This window comes from Herpailurus yagouaroundi, unplaced genomic scaffold (assembly GCF_014898765.1).
Source record: "Herpailurus yagouaroundi ecotype Mexico unplaced genomic scaffold, PumYag 28, whole genome shotgun sequence".
Lineage (NCBI taxonomy): Eukaryota > Metazoa > Chordata > Mammalia > Carnivora > Felidae > Herpailurus > Herpailurus yagouaroundi.
In genome coordinates, this window is record NW_024412376.1 from 129561455 (window position 1) to 129585806 (window position 24352).

Genomic DNA, 24352 nt, shown 5'->3' on the forward strand with positions numbered 1-24352 from the left:
GCTACTCAATCTCTCCTTGCTTTGGTTTCTTTATTTGTAAAATAGGAGTAAAAATATGTGACTTCTCGTTTTGTTAGAGACTTTTTTTTTAACATTTAAATCCTTTGGACAGTATATGGCAAGCAGAGTAGCAACTCAATACTTGTAAGTGTTATTGCTGCTGTTGTTATAATAGAATGCGATACAGGGCATCACTCTGTTTCACTTAATCTATAAAAGCTATGGCTTCATAAAAAAAATGATGTTTGTGGCACACATAACCCAGTTTTAAAGACAGGAGAGGTTGTATATTTCTTATGTGATTAGTTTCATTTTTGTAGACACACCTTTGTATATGTACAGAATCTCTGAAAACAAAACCACTCACAGAAGAGGTATGACATATGTATTGCTCTTTATAATTTATTATCATGACATGTAATAATTTGGCATCATCAATTCATGGTGATGAATTTGCCTGTAGGAGAAAAAGATATATTTTACAGAGTAAAACTTTGCTATATAACATTAATGATGATTTTAGGGACATAAAACTGAAAGCATGTCCATCAATCTAACCTGGGATGTGCTAGGTACTTGGATGGCAATTGCTCTGGAGTGGGTCTTGCAGCCACAGAGTATATGTCTGACGCTTGACAGTGTCTTAGGAAGTGACGGGTGGTGGAACCACTGGGACTGAAAGAACGCACGAAGAATAGTCTGCAATCTCTAGGTAGAATTGGAAGTGGGGGAGGGGGAAAAGTGGATTGTGAGATGAGCAGGAAAAGAGAGATTGCCTGTTAAGAAGTTCTTGTCTCAGATGGAGACAGAGTAAACGCCATTACTGGGGTCTCTGCTCTCTGTAAAGCTGTGATGTTTGGCATTCTCCTCATTCAGCGGCCGTGGTTGGGACCGACATTCCCAAAGAGGCCTGAGGCAGCTGAGAATCTTCTCTCTCTTCCCTCCTAACTCAGGCTCCTGGGGTTCCCTGCAGTGCTGGAGTAGGATATCCTTCAGAATAAGCTGTAGGCAAAAGAAGATTTCAGTCTTTCAGTGCTCTCGGCTACTGTCTTCTCCACTCACTTAAGTTTGCCTAAAGGTCACAGGGAACAGTGCATTTGATTATTTCATGAATGAGAAAATAGAAATAAGTTGGGGAGATTTCACACAAGTGTGGAAAAGAATTTTTGCTAAAAGTGCAGAGGGCCATTATCAATTGTCATTTCCTGTGTAAAGTTATTGGAGGCACGAAACACAAAAAAACAGAAAGGTACTCGGCTGCCTGAAGTGGGGTGCTATTGGGAGGCTGGAAACTCCGGGTCTGACTTCCAAAATCAGTCCCTTCAATTTTGTCTGGGGTCTGTTTGTAGTGTTCTCCTTCTGGTGTGGACATAGTATGGGCTTTGCCACAATGCATGCTACCTTAAACTGGAAGCATGGTAATGTTATGTACAGGTTTCTGTATTCTTCTCAGTATTTCGAGGCAAGACCGAGGAACATCTTAGCATTTCTGCACACCCTCCCTAACGCTGTGCTGCTTGTCCACTCCCCGGCAGAGAATGCTACCAAGACAGGCTTCTTCAGAAATGGTTAGATTGAGGTAGTTTTGCAGAACTCTTTCTTGGTCCGTTATTTGAACGAGGTACACAGCTTGTGATTTATTTGATAGGAAAGGCAAACTGGATACACGGCAGCAGAGGTATGCGTTGGATTAGATGGTGGCATTTTCTTCCCAAACAGCATCTCTCCAGCAAAACTCATGGTGACATCACTGAAGTACATGACCAAGAGAATATACTGCTCATGTTTTCGTAAACTAAGGCTTTGTTTTCAACTTAAAACGTACTTGGTTAATAGCAGTTTGTTCTCTCAACCATCACTGCTGGAAAAGCATTGCTCTCAGTCATAATTTTGAGGGACTGTTATTTTTGCTTTTTCAGGCACAAGCATGCCTCTCACTAGCATTTAAGCTCGGGTGCAATCAGTGTTTCTCTTTGTACCCCCTTAACACAGTGGATAAATTGGACCATAAGCATGACCGATCCATTTGTTTTGGTGTTATTTTTTGATTGCTACAGCTCAATCATATTGTAGAAATCTATATTGGTAGTGGAGGTGGCCAAGTGAACAGCTTGGCCAGTCAGCAAATCATTACTTTCCAGTGTGTTAACATGGAAAGAGTCAAATTAAATTATTCTAGTATTCTGTTTCTTAATCCATGTCTATTGAAGGCTGATGATGTGTCAGACATTCTGCAGAATATAAAGATGTACAGGGTGAGGTATTGGTCTCCGGTGGTTGAAGTCCCTTGGAGGACAGATAAGGTAGATATACTATGATTCTTGAAATAGCTTGAAATAGTACAACATATGTTTCATTATAAGAACATGCTATTGAAATTTAGAGATGTAAGAAATCACTTTTCTTGTACTATAACTGGAGTTGGCCAAGTTCTATGTCTATAACATGATTCATGCATTCAACTATTTCTTGCTAACGGCCAAGTATTTTCTGGGTTTTATTTGAAATGCTGGAAATATTTTGATGAATAAGACCTAGACTTTGCGGAAATTCATTTCACACCATATTTGGGGGCTTTCTGCCTTTCAAGTGTTGTAGACATTGGTTTCTTCTTTCCTTGCCCAATTAAAAATACTGTATAACTACCCTGTGTTTTCTTTATTGGACATTATTGTCTTTTCTCATAGTGGCAAGAGTGATTTGGGGTATATTTACTGTCAGACTGAGAATTTTATCTGTAGAAGAGTATAACATCCAGAGAGCATGCCTTTCTGCGTATGTAGCAGAGGTGTTGAGGGTATCTATGTTAAGAAAAGCTTTCTCAGAGGTAGTAAGGTAAGTGTTAATTCCAGTTGAAATTTCTGGACAATTGTCAGTTCTCTTTCTTTTTTTTTTTTTTTTTTAATGTCTATTTATTTTTGAGAGAGAGAGAAACAGTACAAGTGGGGGAGAGGCAGAAAGAGAGGGAGACACAGTATCCAAAGCAGTCTCCAGGCTCTGAGCTGTCAGCACAGAGCCTGATGTGGGGTTCGAACCCACGAACTATGAGATAATGAGCTGAGCCGAAGTCGGATGCTTTTAACCAACTGAGCCACCCAGGGGTCTCTTCTCAGTTCTCTTTGTAAAGAAAACTTTTCCTTCTGCCTTATTTTAATTTCTTTTGAGCTAGAGATGAGTTAAATAATAACTAGACATTTCCTGTGAAATAAAAAAATAAATTACATGATGTGTAATGTGATGAGTATTCAGTTTATTTCTTTTGAATTTTTAATGGTCCCGACCCAACACAGAATTCTGAAAACTTGTTTTTAACTTGAAATACCCTCATCCCTTGAGGTACAGAACTTATCATTTAAACGGAATGTATAAGAATACAATTAATGTTTAAATCTAAAAGTATTTCATATAGAAGCTCGTAAAATTAAGGATATCACTTACCATAAAATGTAGATCTCTCAAATTTCCACTAGTTTATTGCATTTTTAGTAACTTCGATTAAGTAGTAATTTGATATCTTTGTATGTTTTCATTTTACCTTTTTAATAAACTGAAAAACTAGCATGTAGAAAAATATGAGTTCATATGAGGTCTTAACTTGACCTAAGTTGTGATGTTGGTTTTTATTTTATCCTTTTATGTTCCTTCTTGTTTATTTCAATATTTAAAGTATGTCAAAACAAACAAAAAAAAAGTTTTCACATAAAATTAAAAAAATAGTACTCTTATAAAAGCATCATTTTCAAAAGTATCTTTATTAACATTTGGGATCTTAGTTCTTTTTTAGGGGAATGAATGCAAAATGTAGTACAAAGATTGTTCCAGGAACATGTGTGGTGACATTCTTTCTGCATAAAAGTATTTCAGCATTCTTCAAGGATATGTTCAGTTAGGGCATTGTTAATTTGATTTAAAACACAATAAAAGAAAAAGTATGGTTCTTCTTTTGATATAGTAGCCATAGGAAAAATATATGTCAAAAAGAAGATAACTGCTATTTCAACTATTTTGTGGAGGTGGTTAGTAAATTGTAATCGATTTGGGGGATATTTCACGATTATGATATAATGAGTGGTACAATTGAATTTTGTGTCTGAATAGAAGAGTAGAGTTATGTCACAAGGTTAAGGAAGGTTGAAGAAAGGATAAAAATTATAAACGTTGGGGCGCCAGGGTGGCTCAGTCAGTTGAGCATCTGACTCTTGATTTTGGCCTAGGTCATGATCTCAAGGCCATGTTGGGCTCTGCACTGAGTGTAGAGCCTGCTTAAGGTTCTCTGTTTGTCTCCCTCTGTCCCTCTCCTGGCGCATGCTCTCTCACTCTCTCTCTCATAAAATAGTAAATTAAAAAAAAATATATAAATTTATATATATATACACACATATACAGTATCTTTTAATAGCATCCCCAAGCCCATATTTAGATTATGTTTTTTGGGATGCCTATGGTATTTTAGCAAGTATTTGGGAACCATTTGATTTTCATTAAGAAGGTAAAAGGATCAGGTGGTTTTAGAATGGTATATGTTAAAAAGTTTTCTGGGACCTAAAAGATCTCCAGACTTGAACTGGAGGAGTGGTTTGAAGAGGAAGAGGGTGTCACTGGGGGGCTTTTAGAAAAAGATGAAAAGTCCATTTTACCTCTAATTCCTCATAAGAAGATTTCAGCATTTGAAGCAAGATGCTGACTTCCTACTCATATATTTGGGTTGGAGAGTCCAAATATATTCAATTATATGAATTCTTTAGAAGCCTTTACAGTGGAAATTAAGCAAATCAGCCATAGTCAGAAAATTAGGGTACATAGAAAAAATTCATTTTTGTTACCAAGATTACATAAACTCTCCAATTTCTCAAGAAAGGACAGAGTGGGCTAAAATGCCAGCTAGGTTTACAAGGAAGATTAAAGTTTGGATACCAAGAGAGAGGAAGTCTTAATTAAAAGAAAATGGAATCACATGGCTGGTGTTCAGGTCGGGTAGAGGGGAATATGGGAGGGTAGATTTAATTAGTTATCTAGGGCATGTGAGAAGATAATCATTGAAGCAAAAAATGTGAGGCTGATGATCGTGCTTTGTAGAACAGCAAAAGAATCCGTCCAGCAGATATCAGAAGAAGAGAAACTTTACACTCTTAGGAGAGTAAGTGGGCTGGTTTCGGGTGGTGAAAATGTTATAAAAGAATGGGGGTGAATGTAGACCCATTTAAAAAGAAGTCATCATTAGGGCATTGCTGGGAGAACAGCAAGTCCCTCGATACTAAGAATTAAAACTAAGCTATCCTTTCATCATTTTGAGTAGCTTTTGCCTTAATAAGGATAACAGAATTGTAGGATCAAAGATAAGTAACAAGAAAGCTATATTTAGAACCATATGATTAGCAGTGCTTATATTAGAGTATGTCACCCTTTAAAATAGTTTAAATATAAAAAAAAATGGACTCATTATCCTTGAAACAGATAAATTCGAGTAACAGTGTCTGAATTCTTAAAGGAGAGGACCAGGCAGATAAAGGAGTGAGGGGACTGTGGGTGCAGCCGACTTCTTTTCAACTTTCCTTGTTTCAAGGTTCCCAGACAATCTGAAGGGCTCTTGGAGGTATTTTTGGCTGCCACCAAGCTGATGGAATGACTCATAACTCTAGCAGGCAGGGTGGGTCATTTAAGATTTACATTACTCTCCGTGGAATACGGGGGTGATGGCAAGTCCCCTGGGACCCAGCTGCTGACTCAGAAATGCATACATTTCGATGCAGTTCTGTGTGTTACACTGCTGTTGCCCGCCTTTGTCACTCCTCTTTGACTGCTGCCACACCCAATCTAGACCTTGTCATTTTTGGTGACAGCTTCTAATACGGGCATCTTCCTCTCAGACATCTGATTGCCACCAGGTGCAGAGGGCAGCTGCAATTTCTGCTGCTGTTGCTGTTGCCTTGGACCAGCTGGGAGGTTAAGCAAAGTGGGCAGGTGCATGTTTAAGTGAGTGGATGTGAAAGCTAGTGGAGTGGAAAGCACATGTCTCTTCATCACATCCCTTCCTTTTAGGGAACTGTTTTATGGCCTGTCATTTCTATCATTTCCCCCACCCGGTCAGAGAGGATGGATGACACTTTACGTGCTTCTGCTTGAAGACGTTAGAGGAGGATATAGTAATTCCGAGTGGCTTTTTAGGGTGCAGATTTAATGCCAGTTGGAAATAAAGGAAACCTTGCTTCCTAGTGTTGGAATAAAACAATAAAATATAGGTGAAACAATATTATTATGGCCTTTATCAGTTAGGGATGTGTTTGCCGGAAACTAACAGAAAACTCTATCTATGGTGATTTCAGTGGCAGTTTTTCCTCACAAAGGTCTGTAAGTAGGTGGCTCCAAATGGAGACTGAGTTCTTAAGTGATGGCATCAAGAGCCTCAAGAACCCAGATTGTTTTTATTTTACCACTTCCTCTTCCTTAGGGTTGGCTTCTGTCCTTATGCTGTCACCTCGTGATCCCAAGATGGCTGCTGCAGCTCCAGCTACCATATCCATGGTAAAGGCTGGAATAAAAGGAGGGGATGGCACTATCTCTGTTAGTTCCTTTCATTAGAAAAGGAAAGCTTCCCAGGTCTTGCAGCTGATTTCCACATTTATCTCATTGCTATTTCAAGCTAGGAGAGCGTCTGGGAAAATTGGAGATTTATTAGAAAGATGCGTTGGATATTCAGTATGTATCTAGCAATGGCTGTCACATCTACTGATGCTAATAGAAAAATTAATCTCTTTGTGCCTCAATTTCCTGCTCTGTAAAATGGAAAACATGAGTTCCAATGAGTTGATTTTCCTGAAGTATTTAAAAACTTTAATTTGCATATGAATAACTTGGATAGTGATTGTTAAAAATGCAGATTTTGATTCCATATGTCCCTGTGGAGCTCAAGATGCTGCATTTGTAACAAGCTCCTAAATGATACCAATGCTGCTGGTCCCTGGGGTGCACTTTGAGTAGCCAGGAGGTACTCATTTATGGCTACCGTGTTGTACAACATTAGGGGCATTCATAAAGAATATAATGCAAGGTGGAGATTCTTTAAGTGCTCATTAAATGTTGTTTTGTTGTTGTTATTATTATTATTACTACTATTACTATTTTCATGCTTCACTCTGACAATTAGAAATTCATAATTTCTGTTTCTAAAGGTTGTGGTGATAAACCTTATTTTTATCAAAAGTATAATCATAGACCGATTTATTCCTTATCATATGCCTTCATAAGATTCCTAGTAAATTATTAGATTGACCACGGATTTCTGTGAATATGCTGCATAATATTAAGTGAAGTTTCTTTATCAGCTATGAGTATACCTTAATTCTACCATAGTCTATAAGTAAGAACGTATCCTTATATGTATTGAAAAATTAACACTAATCTCTGGTAATGCCATGATGATATTTGAACTCTGCTTCATTAAAATGTGTTGGATATTGCCGCACTCACTAGTTGTGGAAAAAATATTATTAACATGAAGGTTGTAAACTAAGGTAGTGTAAACAATTAATTATAAAAGAACTAACTTAATCCTTAATATAGAATTGTGGTAAATAAAATTTTACTACGTGTGTAATCTCCAGGGTAAAAATATAATAGAACCCTCTCCTTGTTGTACGTTCTATTTAAGATGCTTCAAAATTTTCTGTTTGGACAGATAAAAAGTGAGATTTCCTTTAAAAAATATTATACATGGTTTGTATTCTAGTGCCTGACAGAGACAAGGTTATAAACCTGGAGGATCCTAAATTCTTAAATAACTGTTTATATTTTAATTTTAAAGACACTGAGAGGGAAAGGGCCTCTGCCTTGATCAGAAGAGGCTGTGATGGCAAAGCAGTGTATAAAAGCATAAAAACCACTATTTATATATGAAAAGCCCCATTTTCTAAAATAAAAGCTCTATGACCTTGAGCAAGCCAGTCATCATCTCTGTGTCTCAGTTTCCCCAACATGAAGAGGGAGAGACTGTAGCTGAGAACAGCACTGGCCCCGCCATCTGAAATTTCTCTCATCTTTTGTGGCTTGTTTCAAGGCAAATAGAGTAGAAAATAAGGTTCTTGGAACAGAAGTCTAAAACCAATTGTTTTCTTTATTGTAGAGAAATAGAGTACGAGCCCGCATACAAGCTAGCCCAATAAGGCTGCTAAACGGCTCCAGTCTGGCCTGCCAAGGAAAGTACAAAGGCTGTTGGGTTTTCCCACTGCCAGCAATTAGGAGTTTGCACAAAACTAGGTAGTTCCATTGCATGAAAATTTCACTCAAGAGCTTCTCTTAAAGCTGGGTACAGTTTGATGAGGAAGTGACTGCCACAGTGAGGTAGCAATAAGCGTACAAAATCATATTTACCGATACTGGTGTTTACGTTCCTACACATTGCTCTGCACGCTTTGTGTCAGTGATACGAACCGCGGCTCCTTTTCAGAGCTCACCCTCTGTGACTTCTGTGCTCTGCTTGGTATCATAGATCTGCCCTCTCTTGAAACTCTTTCCTCTTGGTCTCTTTACCCTTCTGGATCTGTCTCATTCTTTGGTTTCTCTTTATTCTCTTCTTAAATGTGCTCCCCGAGGTTCTTTACTTTCAACACCTACTGATTAGCACTTTAATGATTTTCTCAGAACATTCTCATTAAATTCCATATCCTCAAATATTGACCCATATGTAGATTTTTCTCTGGTTCTGACGCTGTTTTCTGACGTGGATTTGCTTGTCGTCGTCCAGATGGACTCCCATCTGTGTCCACCCACCACTTTCAGGAGCAAGTCTAGAGCACGTAGGGTGGTCAGTCTCTCCAGACTCTGGCCTCTGATCACCTTTCTGTCCTCATTTCTCACTACTAATCACTACCTTTTCACAAAGTGGTTTAGATTCACTCTCCTTGTTTCAGTTTTTATGTTTTAATACATTTGGCTTTCCTGAGTCTGTGGACCTTTACACAGGCTGTTACTTCTCTTGGGGCATACATTTTCCTTCTTCAGGCTCTAACGTAGATGTCACTACTTACATGACTCACCCTGTCATACAACACATATCTATGGAACAAGTCATCCATTACTATATTTGGCACAACATGAATGTACTGTTTTGTAACTCGGTGCCCCACCTATTAGAATCTAAGATCTCTACAGGCAAAGATTTGGGACCCCTTGCCTCTTGTTCTAGCCCCAGTACCACATGTAAAGCTTCGAGGAGGGAGATAGTAATCATAGTACCTGTTGCATAGATGATGAATTAATGAGGAACTGATAAACTGTGTCCTTTTGTATGAATTTCTTAAACTTCCAGAAACGAAATGCGAAATTTTGTCACCTAAAACTGGTTTTCATCCTGTAGTTCTTCATGGAGTCCATATTTGTCAATCTACAAGGGCTAAAAATCCATTGAGAACAATTTTTCAAATTCTCTTGACTTCTTTCCAGTCTCCCGGCTCCAATTCTGCTGTCCCCTAATACATAGATATAAACCCAATTGATTGGCTTATTTTTTTGTTTAAAATAAATAATCAACGTAAAGCATTTAGAAATCAGGACATTTCCAATAAAAATGTGGATTTCTGTCTTCTCTTTTAATAATCGCAGAGCTGCTGAGCCCAGGCTGAAATTCCTGATGACAGAAACTGAAATAGAAATTGAATTGATGATAGCAATTGAAACTAAGTAACAGCTTTGCAAATGGAGGAGGTATGTCCTTCACATTTAGCCAGAGATCTCATTTAGTCCATGTCACTGAGTCAGGTCACCTGCCTGGCCAGTAAATCATGTGCTGTCCCCCCAACCCCAAACACTTGAGTGTGTAAACCTAGCCCTAGTCTATCTTCTATATTTCCAGCTTTTTATTTTTTAGTTAAATTTGATTATGGAATTCTTTTGCTCAACATTCTTCAGTGATTTTCCTTTTTCTCACTTTCCGGAATACAATTTCCAATCTATAAACACAGCAGTCAGAAATCAGAATAAAGGGACCAAACTCCATTATTCCCTGGGGCAGGTCAAATAAAAGAATGAGTTGACATTATGAGCCGAGAACTGAGAGAACTGAGGCACGAGCATGTCTTATGCAAAGGTGGCTGAGTTTTACGTAAGTGTTTTAGATAAGAGCTGCCGGATATTCTAATTAGTTTTCAAAAGCTGGAAATACCAGTTTTTTGAGAAGTTTCTTAGTACTTAAAGGCCAACCAGTTCTAATTCAAATCAAAACAAATAAAATCTTGGTGCATCGCAAACAAAACGCACCTGAGCATTATTAGTTTACAGCCTCTGGCCACACACCAGGATTTTTTATAAAGGTTATGAAGGAATCAGTTGGGGAATTTGTTAAATACCAATTTAGCAAATCCTCAAAGATTTAATCAGCTTTGGCTTGGGTCCAGGAATCTGCATTTCATGAAATGTTCTTGATTCTGACGCAAGTGGTCTGTGTGGACTCACTGGACTGAATCATGCGTCTTCAAGTGTCTGTTAAAAAATGATGGTATCTCTTTCTTTTCTCTCATAGTACTTTTTTGTACCCTCTTAGTGAAAAGTGAGAAGTCAACGTGTATAGGAGGATCAGTCTGTTACCAGCATTTTCCTCAATAACTTTCAAGAGGGGCTTTTTTGCACGACTCTTCTGAGCCAGCTCTGTTTTATAGGGTCAGAGACCTCCTTTTGTTTCCTAAGTGTATGAGTCTGAATTAACTGGCTTAGGCGTCATTAACAACACTTAGCTTAAAACATCAGGTGTTATTCCTCTCCCATTTACCTTGCTCAGGACCTACCGCTGTTCACTGAGGGTGGATGGGTCTGTAGGGCCTGAGCCGTCCGAGACATCAGCCTCACTTAAGGTCTCAGGCTGCTGGACTTAGGCCACCTAAAATATTGCTGGACGCTGTGTCAGGGAAAGGACGTGTGGTCCATATTGTTACTTAGAGGTTGTGCCCAGATGTGACACTGTGTCACCTCTGCTCAGATCCTTTGCTCAAAGGCAGGCATATAGACATGCTTAACTTCAAGGAGGAGGGGAAGTACAACTCAGAAGTAGAATCGAAGATCCTTGGCAGCTTCATATTTACCATAACTTGCAAGAAGTACCCATTTCTCAGGGCGCAGCTATCTTCAGTCGTGACACACAATACACCATTTGGTGGCACAGGTCGTATCTTCTTTCAAGATGTATAATTTATGAACTGTGTTTTGTGTATAACATACACAGTATGTTTATTAGTTCATTGTTAATACTTTTTTGACATATTGACTTGATATGCCTTCAGGGCCCTTGCCAGATCCCAGGAATAAAGAGTTTTGCCACTTGGGCTGTAAAACCATAACCTCAATTGCAGGTGTTTAAGAGGAGCTAGTCATTGAAGTGTTAGCCTGAATTCTCAAACCTCTGTGACAGTAATTGCCAGGGAGAGTGCAATTAAATGGGCAAGGAGCAGAGGCCATGTCATTCCAGTTCATTACTAGGTCCTCAGGGGCTGGCATAGTACCTAGAATTCATTATTTGCCAATGATTATGTATGGGAATCCAACACTCATATATATAAAAATACATAGACACATCCTTAGGACAGTTACTTATTTTGGGTTCCCATATACGTTGTAGGCATTTAACAGTCAGTTGTATCTTTAAATTTTAGTGACTTAGACTTCTGACATCCCTTACAATGAGTCATCTTTCTCAGAAACAATGTTGATTGATAAATGGGTTCGGTGGCTATGCGGAACTTTGAATTCAGTAGCACATGAAGTTAGAACCATTAGGATGAGCTTGTACTTAATACGGTAAAGTAGACTAATGTAGTGGCCCTTGCTGTTACTGAATTGGGGACCATATGAGCGATTATCATGGACAGAAGACGGCGTGGGTTCTGTTTTCTGTAGTGCTTGGGGCGCTGCATTCTAAGTCTGAAACCAAAGCTCTGGAAGAGCCACTAGTTCCATAAGAAAGAAACAGAAACAAAACTGCAGAAATGTATTTCAAAAACCTGGGTAACCTAAGTCTAAAACATTTTTTTGTGTTAAGATTATGCAACAACCATTATTAACATTATGCAGTCTGTTCAGATTTCTCAATTGTCTTGTGGAGGTTAATTAAATATTATAAAATATTGCTAATCATAATAAATTACTACTAATATCTAACATGTTCTGGGTAATAGGTAATATGCTAAGCACTTTACCTGCGATTTAATGTTTGTTATTAGTCCCACGAGGTAGGTAATTTGGTGACCCTTACCTTCCTAGTAAGAAAAAGAGAACCAGAGGCCAAATGTTTGCCCTTTGTCACATAATTATGTTGAGATAGTGTGGACATTCCAATGGATACATCTTTCTCCACAGCCGTTGATAAATCAGAAATCAAGCACTCCCAAATCCTGGGGCTCCTGGGTGGCTCAGTCCATTAAGCATCCAACTTTGGCCCAGGTCATGATCTTACAGTTTGTGAGTTCAAGCCCTGTGTCGGGCTCTGTGCTGACAGCTCGGAGCCTGGAGCCTACTTCAGATTCTGTGCCTCCCTCTCTCTCTGCTCATCTCCCACTCATGCTCTGTCACTCTGTCTCTCAAAAATAAATAAATGTTAAAAAAAAATTAAAAAAAAAGAACTCCCTAATCCAACAAAGGTGCCGAATAGCAATGAGAATATCTCTGCTCTGGAAGTCGGGAGGTCATTGTTTATTACAATCATGTAACCATTAGCTTCTGGATAAGTACCTCTGGAAAGAGAAGGATGGTTTGCAACACTACTCATCTATTTGCTTGGGGGTTCTTATTATCACATTTCTTAGTCAGCCTTGACATTGACATACATCCTGGACTTGGATTTGGCTTTAGATACGAAGAGACAGAAAGAACATTTATTAGTAGAAAATCTCTTAGGGCATTGGTGAATTAAAGCCAGAATCTTTGATTTTCACTCTGCTGCTTTTACCCCTTACTTGATGTGAGTCAGAATTTTTCCTGTTTCTGTGCTCAAGAGTAGCTAATGATGACATTAGAAAAACATGTGGTTTAGGTAGATAATTCAAACGTTATCTGATACATAGTATAGTGGTACTTAGATTATTTGTGCAATTAGTGCAATCATTCATACAAATTTCCACTTTAATTGGCTTATTGTAAGTTAAATTTAAAGAATATGACATGGGAAGAAGGTGTAAGTCTATGAAAGCCAAAGGAATGAAGGATTATTACATGCAAGAAGCCTTTTCCTTAGATGCATTTTCTTTTGCCACTATTTGACTCATGTTAATCTTATGAGGCAGTGCAGCGTACTTTGGAAAGAGATCAGGCTTTGGAGTCTGATAAACCTAGATTTCTATTCTGGCTTTAGAATGTTCTATTTATGTGGTTTTTGTACACATTAGTTACCTTGTCCGAGCCCTAGTTTCTTCATGGGTAAAATAGGTATTAAAATAGGTGCCCTACCATTGGGTGGCTTAGTGATTCAGTCGGTTAAACGTCTGATCTTGAGATCAACTAAGGTCATGATTTCAGTTCATGAGATGGAGCCCCAGGTCCGGCTCTTGCGCTGACCGCGTGGACCGGACACAATCTGCTTGGTATTCTCTCTCTGCTCCTCTCCCACTCGTGCTTTCCCTCTATCTCTCTCTCAAAATAAATCAGTTACCTTAAAAAAAAAAACTACCATTCACAGCAATGTTAAAAGGATTAAATGAAATTATGTGTGTAATGTTCCCATAAGAGTGTCTGGCGTGAGGTAGGTAGGTGTTCCTTGGTGGCCAACTTCCCAGTTGCCCTTTGGTTTTTGCTAATATGTCATCCCAGGGAGATTTGTTCACAGTTTAGGAAATAACAAATTTAAATGAGAGATCCTTTAAAAATAGGGCATGAGTAGCTATTTTTTAAAGAGAATTCATGAAGTTGGATGATCTTTAACTAGTTACCCTAGGGTTACTTGTGATTAAACTTTTCCTTTATGGTATACCTTTCCAGTAAAAGTTTGTTACAGAATTAAACTTTAGAAGTTTGTCAGAATCTGTGAATCACATGGTATTTCTTGCCACACATTGGAACCTAATGAAAAGGAATTTCTGGCTTTCAAGATTATGTCTATGGAAGTGTAGAACAAAACAGGAGAAGAAGGTGTTTCTGGGAAAACATGAGCTGGCAGGTAAAAGGTAGTTTCTTCTGGATTTTCTTTAGAAATTCAAACTCCCATAAATATGTTGTATCTCCTGTGTATAAATATACATAAACATTAAATTGGTATGACAACATAAGGGGCTTTATTAGGCTTCTCATCCTAATTACCTATTTCTTCGAAACTTAAAGAAAGGTAACTTTTTAAAAAGATTGAAAGTGTTATCCAATAGACAGTTATTAGGACTGTTACCACAACTATGGTGGTAGATAGAATTCTAAGGTGTCCCTCATTATTCCCGTAGCATGTTTTACAAGTCCTTTAAAATCCCTGGGACTGTGAACTTATCAGTCTCATGAGTAGACTTTGTTATATGGCACTTTACCTTTCAGAAAAGACAGATTATTCGGGTGGACTTGACCTAATTTTATAAGCCCTTTAAATCAGGTTCTGGAGGCCAGAGGTGCAGAAGTCAGGGAGAATTCAAACTGGATAGGGAGTTAATGTGAAGGAGATTCTCCACTGATGGAGTGGAGCACACAGCAAGGAGCATGGACAGCCACTAGGGGATGAGACATGGCAGCCGGCGAGGATATGGGGACCTTAATTTTACAACTGCAAGGAACTGAATTTGGTGAACAATTTGAATGAGCTTGTAAGCTGATCTGTCTGTCCCCCAACTCCAGAAAGGAACATAGCCCAGCTTGATTTCCGCTCCATACACTGAGCAGAGAACACAATTACACCAAACTGGGCTACTGACCTACACAGCTAAGAAATGTGTGTTGTTTCAAGCTGGAATAATTTGTTATGCAATATAAAATTAATACAATTCCTATTGCTAATTAAAATATACCATTTTTAATAATTGTTTAAACTGTGCTAGACGGTATACTTTACAAACACCACTTCAGTTAATTCTTATAAAAACACGGTGAGGTTAGCATTCTAAAACCTATCTGTAAGAAAATTGTTAACACGTACAATTTAAGTAATGTGCACAGGTCTACAAAATTATTAGTATATAACTCTGATTTGAACTTAGATTTCTCTTATTCTAAGTTTTAGGATACTATATGTCCACTTATTGTGTAGGAATGGACATTTCATGGAGGTGGTAACATGCCATGGATAGGATGAGATACGGCATTGATGTGATACATGATCTTCAAAATATCTTCTTTATGAAGCCTTAGCAAGAGATAAAGAAATTCCATTTTATTTTTTTATGTGACAAGATTACCAGCTGTAGGTGTTGTAGTTTTAAGCCATTATATGTAATACATTTTTCTCTTAAAATTGTTCTGGAAAAGTTGAATTAGGTTTAATAATGTTTTTTAGATGTCTGTTGTTGCTCACAATTGACATTCATCTGAATAAAATGACATCTTCTGAAATGACTGAGTTTTAAAGTGCATTATTGATAATTCATAGTAATTATTTTTATTTTTATCACCCTTGCCTATATTGAATAAATGTCTTTGGAAACCATTTTAAGATTGTTAGTGGTTTCGCATCTTTATTAAATATTTTATGAAATCTCAGAATATTAATTTTATAGTTGAAAGGCTAAACTAATGCACATTAGAAATTCTATATAATAAAGTGCATTTTTTTCTTTAAGCATTCCATTGCTAAATTGATCTTTAAATTAGTTAAAAGTCATTATATATTCTCCAGTTGGCCATTATCTTGTCGTGTTATTATCCGTGCGTTTCTTCCTCTTTTCTCTCTGATAACCACTTACTTCTCTTTCTCCTTCCATCCATGTAGATATTTCTTGCTCTCATTTTCATTCTTGACGGTGGTCTTGTCTATTCCCAGGGACTTAGCTGCTCTTGTGTGTTCATGTTTCTAAAGTCTTTTCTTAACTTGGAGGCTTCATGCCTTCTGCACCTCTGCAGGTGTAAACATCTCCTAGCTCTGCCCATTGATGCTTACCTATTAGCTATCTCCACTAATTTTTAACACTCTCCTTGCCACCTGTCTCCTTTCTGGCCTTTTGAAATACTTTATTCTTTAATTCCTTATATTCATTATCCATGCTTTATCATTTATCGTATCCATTGCTGCTTCACCCATTTTCAAAAACACCTGATTATGGATGTGTCTTGCAGTTAGTGCATATATAACTTGTTAGACTAGACGAGCCAAGGATGGCTCAAAGGATTTTGACTTAGGCAAATTTGGTGGAAAAAAACTGCTGACTTTTACTTAAATAGGGAAGATCTGAATTATTGTTATTTTTGTACATGCCTTAGCTTCCTGAGAAGATTATGAATTTCTTGACTGTAGGAGCTAAGTCTTCTTGATTGTTTCATCCTTACAGCACTGAGCACAACACCCTGCATAGAGTGTCACTCAGTAAATGTTTAATAATTGAATAAGCCGGTGTAACTTCATCATCTTTGTCCATTGGCAAACGATAGCTTTGCTGCATGTGAGTCTGCTAAGACTTGAATTTCTCTCTTCTTCAACGTTTATTTATTTTTGGGACAGAGAGAGACAGAGCATGAACGGGGGAGGGGCAGAGAGAGAGGGAGACACAGAATCGGAAACAGGCTCCAGGCTCTGAGCCATCAGCCCAGAGTCTGACGCGGAGCTCGAACTCACGGACCGCGAGACCGTGACCTGGCTGAAGTCGGACGCTTAACCGACTGCGCCACCCAGGCGCCCCGAATTTCTCTCTTCTTAATAATGACCAGCAACCATATGGTAAATGCTTATAACCAGTCATTAAAACTTTAGAAAGAATCCCAAATCATTTGCTTAGTAGCTTTTTATGGTTTTGTTGTGATGATACCATCTAAAGATTTTTGAATCTAGTTCTGCTTCTAAACTGTGTTTTCTTGTGGGATGGAATATAAGTTAACGTTTACCATACAAAACCTTTTTTATTTTTTAATGAAGTTTCTTTTTTCGAGCTTCAAGGAATGCCATCTTTATTATTGTTGGATTTCCTGAATGTATCGCATTCCCAAAGAGCTCTGAGGCACTGTATCTAGTTTCATTGCTCCAGTTTCATTCATTCACAACTGGTAGGACAGGAGAGGGGACTCTTGTTTTCCCCAGTTTTTCTTCTTTCCACCCCTATCTTTTCAGGGATGTGAATGGAGATCCTACTGCTCTTGAGGTCACTTATCGTTGCATTGTAACGTAAAAATAAAAGTCACTATGTGAGGAGTCCTTTCATGCTGAAAGTAATTACTTTAAAAAAAAAAAAAGAATTCCCAACAGCAGAAAGCTCATCAAATGTTTTCCAAATATTTCTTGGTTTATTAAAAATATATTAGAAACAGGCAACTGTAGATACGTTGTTTAACATATAGAACACATAACCAAGTAGAGGATAGGACACTTATCGGTTGGTTATATGTGACAGGACTGCTACTGCCTTTGTTTGGGTCCTACAGAGTTAAGAATAATGAATATCATGAGTGGCCACTATAAAAAGTGGGCTCTAAAGTGTCAGAAATGTTAAGTCCCATTAAGTGGTAGTTTAAGAATATCTCCTTAAATTTGAAGTATAAGTGGAGACAATGTATAAAAAGAATGTTAGGTATCATAAGGAATTTGTTCCACAATATCTTATTAAATTTTCAGTGAATTATTTTCATTAGATTTTAAAACATGAATGGCCAGCTTTTGACAAAATTCTTCAGACCAGTGTCTGTACTTTGATAGACTTTGGGTCAGGAGGAACATATTTTAGTGAATGTGTCAGCCACTTATTATCTTTATGACCCCATGTACACTACAATATTCAAGTTCTCCAAGTTTTGATTTCCTGTTTAAAAATGAAGACAAAATTGCAGATCACAACATTTGGAAATAACAACACGAGTCTTGGTGGTTGAACGGATGGATGAAGAAATGAGCTGTGTTTGATAGTTAATCCATTACCTGTGAAAACAATTCATCAGTCCTTCTGTATAGAACATTAGTGTGGCTGATAAATAGGTCTGTCACAGATGGTTAAACAGGAATCCAAATGGACGAATTCTAACAAGTAACCAAGCTACTACATAAGATCCTCATAACTGTCATGGCATGTAGATAAAAGGAGTCTGAGAGAAAAGTATGCAGAGAGTTCCATCTGAGACAAATCTAGACCAGTTGCATGGGAGAACATGGCTGTACGTGGACCTAAGGTCAGGAGTGTGTTAGTGTAGCCATTTCTATACCAGAACCAACCCAGCATATATGTTAAGTCTGGAATCCCTCACTGGCCAATGTGTGTAACTGAGATAATAATTAGAATACTCTTAAAGAAATGCCAGTTCTGTGTGCAAAAGTGCTGGGCGGGATGGCAGGAGGCCCAGGGGCTGCTGAGCTCTGTGATTGGGATGAAGCTTGTGAGAAGGAAGAGGAGAAAAATCCATTGAAGCCTAATGACCTGTCTCCGCAATGGCAAAAACAACTTGAATGAGCCAGTAATTGTACAAAGGCCTCTGAGATCTTCACCACCCCCCACCCACCAAACATCTTCCTTCTCTCTCTCCTTTCCCTTCCCTTCCTCTCCCCTCCTTCTTTCTCTACACTTCTGCCTGGTTCCTTTGACAGTTAAATAAAATCCTAGATCATGAGTGTAAAAAAAAATGCCAGCTCTGTTTGTCAACATCTGCATTGACTGCATGGTTGTGTGTTTATTTAGCAGTGCCCTACTGTCCTAAGGAGACTATGAGAGAATAATTTCTTCAATATTGCCACCACAATCCAATTAAAAGTATGATATACAGAGGATGTTTTACTTGAATGTTGCAAAACAAAACACACGCCAAATGAAAGTCCTGTATTTTCAAAGTCAGAAAAATATTTCCCCTGACCCAGCATGGTATATTAATCAACAGTGTCCTCTAAGGAGCCAAGCATAGGGTTTGCAAGTGTAGTTGAGAAATCAGGAGTGAGAAGATATTTTCACCTGAGAAGCATCATTACATCCTGGGGCTCTGAAACTCAGAGATAATCACAGAGAAAGAAGAATGCATTAGTAGCAAGAATTGCTCAGTTAGGGGTGGCATTGCTTCCCTAACTGGAGGAAAGAATATCATCATCATCAAAGAAGAATCCCAAGCAGGCTCCACGGGGTCAGTGCAGAGACCAATATGGGGCTCGATCTCACCAGCCATGAGATCATGACCTGAGCCAAAATCGAGAGTCAGAAGCATGACTGACTGAGCCACCCAGGTGCCCCTGTAGGTGCATCTTATATACTAACCCAGTTAATCCTCATACCGACCATAAGTCATACAGCTATTTCCATTTTACAGAATGAAAGCTCTGTGAATGCAGACATTTTAGTCTGGTTGTTCATTGTTTGTGCTCAGACCCTAAAACCGTGCCTGGCACTTGTTATGTGTTCATTAAATATTAGTTGAATGCACAATTGAGGAAACTGAGGCACTAATTAAGTGAAGTTTCACATTTGGGGTGAAAAGTACATGTAATTGCTCCTTGCCAGCTGTTGAGGGTTTGTAAGGCCAGTATGAAGACTCTTTTTTTCCCCATCCTAAATCCCAACTCAAAACCGAGACATAAAGAGCACAAAATGTCAGTTTTGTTACCGGCAAGTCTAGATTGGAGAATATCGCTTAGGTGTTGGTCATTTTCAGTCTCCCTAATACTCCACCCTAAGGAGTATTTGGGCCTGAGGAGGCACACACATACCCCGGTCACCGTTCCAGGTGTACAGAACCACCGAAAGTAGAACCGGAAGGGGACACTGTCAGCTGTGTCTCTAGATGACAGGCTTATGCCTGATGTACGCTTGTCATGGGAAGAAAAGAAGAACACAGGATGTGGCTGTCCCGGGGCAGGTAGATGGTAAACCAGAGAAGGTGGCAGAGCTGATATCTTCAGTTCTTGCTCCCAACCTCACTTGCCATAAAAGTTACTTGTCTCTCAGGGAGGTATGAACACGTAGTGAATGGGGCTGGAAATGTTACTTCCTTCCCCGCCCAGTATGCTTCTTTGGATATCGTCATCATCATCATATTTGAGTATAGTTGACACCCATGTTATATTAGTTTCAGGTATAGAGCATAGTGATTCAGCATCTCTACCCTGCTATCCTCACCAGAAGTGGAGCTAAAAGTGGTATTTCAATATTACTCCCACTTGGGAGGGGAATGTCCATGAAAATGTGAGGCATGAGAGATAGGGGTTCCGTCTAACACTAGATCAAACCACTGCAGGGCAGCAGTTTTGTCTTGATCCTCCTGCCTCCCTAGGAAATTAGAATATGCTAATTCAGAAACCATTAGATTTGTCCCTGATTGTCCTGTGACAATCTCTGCAGACCCAGGGTTCACGTAAATCTTGGTGATTTGGATATGCAGATTCCAGATCCCTCAAAGGCATACTTACTCTGATAGAGCTGCCACCAGCCCCTGTGACTGCCTGATAAACATCAAGGAGAGGAGCTGGTCGATTTCATAAATTTGGGAAGCTGGAAAGCAGTGGCCACTTTCTGCTCAGTGGGTTTGGTCGTATCCCCCAGGTAACTGTGAGGATGCTTTGTACCTGGGCAAGCATGTAAAGAATCTGTAGAAAACAGATTCTTGGATGGGAGATTTCAAGAAAGTCACAAAATTGACTAGCTGCCTGGCTTTGGCAGATTCATAGAGAAGGACTGGACAAGATAAAATCAGAAATCAGAGGTCTTGGGAAAAGAGATTACAACTGAGCAAAGGAAAGCAGATTTTGATTTTTAGAGAACTCCAGAATTGTTAACGTTTTGCGAGAAGCATAGTAGAACAGTGGTCGAGGAAATCGATTTTAGGAACTTAAAAGGTGAATTTGGAAGTAAGTGGTATACTTTCATGAGGATTGATGTGGTCTGGAGCACTGGGAGGTGTGGTCCAGCCAGCAGCGAACAGGGACATGACGTTGGAGATTTACAGGAAGCAAGAGATGTTACATTCGAGCAGTTTCAATGAAGCTGGAGAGAAGTGCTCATGACTCTTGGAATAGACAATGCGTCGGTGCCATTATGAGAATAATGGAAGAGCGACGTAAACAAAAGTGTAACCACATTTAGTTCCAAGTGGTCTAATAAGCTGATGAAGCATATATTTAGAAAGAGCCGTAATGAGTCTTACTGTTGAACTGCCATTCTTGATTGACCTAGTTATATTTTAAAGTGATGCAGAAAATTATAAAGAAATGAAAACAAGGCAGAAAACTTGTAGCATATTAGACTGTGATGTAGTTTCTTCCAGTGGTGTTCTGGTAGTGCTGTGCCGAACATAGTCCTGATTGTTGGAGGGCTCTTATGCTCAAGGGGGCATGTTTGGCAGTGGGAAAATCAGGAATCCTGCATATTTAAATGAGCCACCCTGCAGGAAGTGCTGTCGTGAATGCTTTGTACATGTAGCAATTCATCTCTTATTTTCTTTAATTTAATAATAACTTTGATTTAAAAAGAAATTTGAGAATCCATTTAAGAAAAGTTATTTGCAATTAAAGGGTCTACTGGGGAGAAAATGGAGCATAACCTGACCCCAAAGGATGTATTATCTCTTCACTGAGCTTGCGAAGGAAGGCACAACTGCTGTTTAAGGCACCATTTAGAAAGACAATCTGTTGAAGTATTTTTAAAGCATGATGGATGTTTAATCCTAAAAAAAATATTGTTTAGCGCATTGAAAATAGTAGGAGTCTATTGACTGCCATACATTCCTCCCTGTTTCTACTGTAGGAAGTGAACAATTGCAGTTATAAGGACTATTCAAGTTAAGAAAATACTGGCAAAAAAAAGAAAGCAAGAAATTGGGATTGAAGCATTTAATATAAATTGCCAGCACTGATATGACTCACCAGGCAAATGAGAAAGAAAGTGAAGTGTTGGTGTGGGTGGAGGGTGCCTCCGAAGGGAGTAGACCAGGATATTTTTATCAGAATGCACATATTAAGAATCTGCTCCGTTGATGGCTGCCTGTAAGGGATGTATCAAGTGAGTTAGTGTGCATAATTATAGTTAGGCCTCTCCGAGGAGGAGAGGAATTTTGGGATCTAAGACACAAGTGGTGCCAGGTCTGGCATGGATGGGGCGAAACTGGATGGCAGATTCAAATCTGAAATGAGATCATGTGCACAAGAAGAGGGAAGGTATAGATAGGTATGGGATTCACTGAAGGTCAAGAGCAGAGGTCAAGCATTAGAGAAAGTTAGGAATAATTCCCAGGAGAAAACTGAGAATCAAGATATAAGGAAATGAATTAAAAGGATAACAAATTAAAAATAATTCATGTTCCCAGTGTTTTTCTTGCCTTTTTCTATGAAACATTGTGAGCCAGTATCTTGTTTTGAAAATTGTTGTAAATTAGGATTAGACTCTGGGAATAACCTATCTCTTGATAATTACTTTCCGCTTCCCAGTCTACAAAGCTTAAATCCTTTCCTAATCTAACAGAATTTATGATTATGCAGAGCTGAGTAGTGAATCAAGTGCTATTTTCAGCATGTCACACTGCTAACATCCGAAGTCTCAGAGTTGGGCATGAGTTTCAATCCCGGCTCTGCCACTTACCTGCTGTGTAACCTTGGACAAGTAACACACCTTTTTTTTTTTTTTTTTTTTTTTTTAAATTTTTAAAAAAATGTTTAAAGTTTACTTATTTTTGAGGGAGAGAGAGAGAGTGGGGAGGGGCAGAGAGAGAAGGAGACACAGAATCCGAAGCAGGCTCCGGGCTCTGAGCTGACAGCACAGAGCCTGATGCGGGGCTCAAACCCACAGACCACGAGATCATGACCTGAGGCAAAGTTGGATGCCCAACCAACTGAGCCACCCAAGTGCCCCAAGTAACAGACTTTTCTACATGTCAGTTTCTGCATTTGCCAAGAGGAGGAATAGTACCTACCTCACGGGGTTTTATGAGAGGAGGCAAGATAATGTATGCAAAATACTAAGCAGAGCACTGGCATAGAGTATGCATTTAGTAAAAGCTATTTTTATTATTCTTTCATAAATTTAGTCATTCAGTTAATAAGTATTTATTGGATGCCTAGTATTTATTACCAGCAGTTGTTTTAATCCATTGGCGTACATCAGTGGCAAAACAGATTCCTGCGCCTGCTTACATCTTTGTGAATTGAGCAGAAATAAATAAACATAGAAAATAAGTACAATATATAGTCTGGCTATAAGTGAGGAATACTATGGAGAAAATTAAAAACGAATACAAAGTAGAGCAGGGACATGAATAGTGAGAGAAAACTGGGAGTAAGAGAGCGTTTTCCGGTTTATACAGAGTCAACATGGGCCACGTTGAGATACTGACATTTCCATGAGGATATCAAGAAGGTCAAAGAAGTCATCTATGTGTACAGCTGGGAAAGGAGCAACTTTAGGATGGGGAAGGGTGCAGTCAGTTCAAAGCCTGTAAGGTGAAAGTGTGCCTAGAGCAAGGAGGCCAAGTTGATAAAGGGGGAAATTACTAGGAGACAAAGTTAGATATGTAATGGGGAGGGTGGCTCACATCACTTAGGGCTTTGTTGGCCATCATATGAGCCTTGGCATTTACTCTAAGTGAAATGGGTAATAAATCTCAGAGTTCCAGGAGAAACATGGCAAGATTCCATTTTCTTATGTTTTATAAGATCTACTCAGTGTGATGTGATGAAAGGAGACTCTATGAGGGCAAAGATAGAAGCTGGGGGACCGGTTAAGAGGGCATTATCGTTATCAAGGTGAGAGACAATGATGGGGTGGATCACAGGTGGACAGGTGGTAGGATTTGGGATATATTTTGATGACAGAGCCAACAGATTTCCTCATGGCTGGATGTGGGTATGGAAAATGAAAGTCAAGGATAATTACAAGGTCTTGGCCTAAGCATCTGGAATGGTTACAATAAATACAATGATTATTATTATCTTAAAATTTGTAGCTTCTCGTTTTACACACTTAAAAAACAAACAGTGAACTCACCTGTGCTTCTTTGCATCTTCTTTGGTGCATTTCACAGCACCATGAAAATGATATGCACAAAGTTGGTGCTGAATAATTGTTGAACCCTTGAGATGTATGGGGGCAGCTCTGTTACTCAGAGAAAGCAGTATGCATGAAAAAATAACAAGGCCTTTTGGAGAAAATTTCTTTATAGCTTGATCTAGGTCCAGCCCTGCCTATTCATCCCCCATCAAGTTGTCTGATCCAGGCACTTGCTACAGACATTCTCCAAAATCAATATGGATGCCCACAGCCTTCTTGATTGCAGAAAATAGTCTCCCTTGTTAAGAGCCTTGGTA

General features: G+C 38.8%; 1 protein-coding gene across 4 annotated transcripts in view; it reads left to right on the top strand.

Moving 5' to 3' along the window:
* Positions 1 to 24352, top strand: part of GABRA2 (gamma-aminobutyric acid type A receptor subunit alpha2) — a 125501-nt gene that overhangs the window by 9725 nt on the left and 91424 nt on the right. The window contains exon 1 of one of the 4 annotated variants that reach the window (XM_040484581.1): positions 20950 to 20954. The exons of the other annotated variants lie outside the window; for them this stretch is intronic. The gene's annotated coding sequence lies outside the window, so the exon portion shown is untranslated. Of the gene's footprint in view, positions 1 to 20949; positions 20955 to 24352 lie in introns of those variants that run through there. 4 annotated transcript variants of the gene reach the window in all.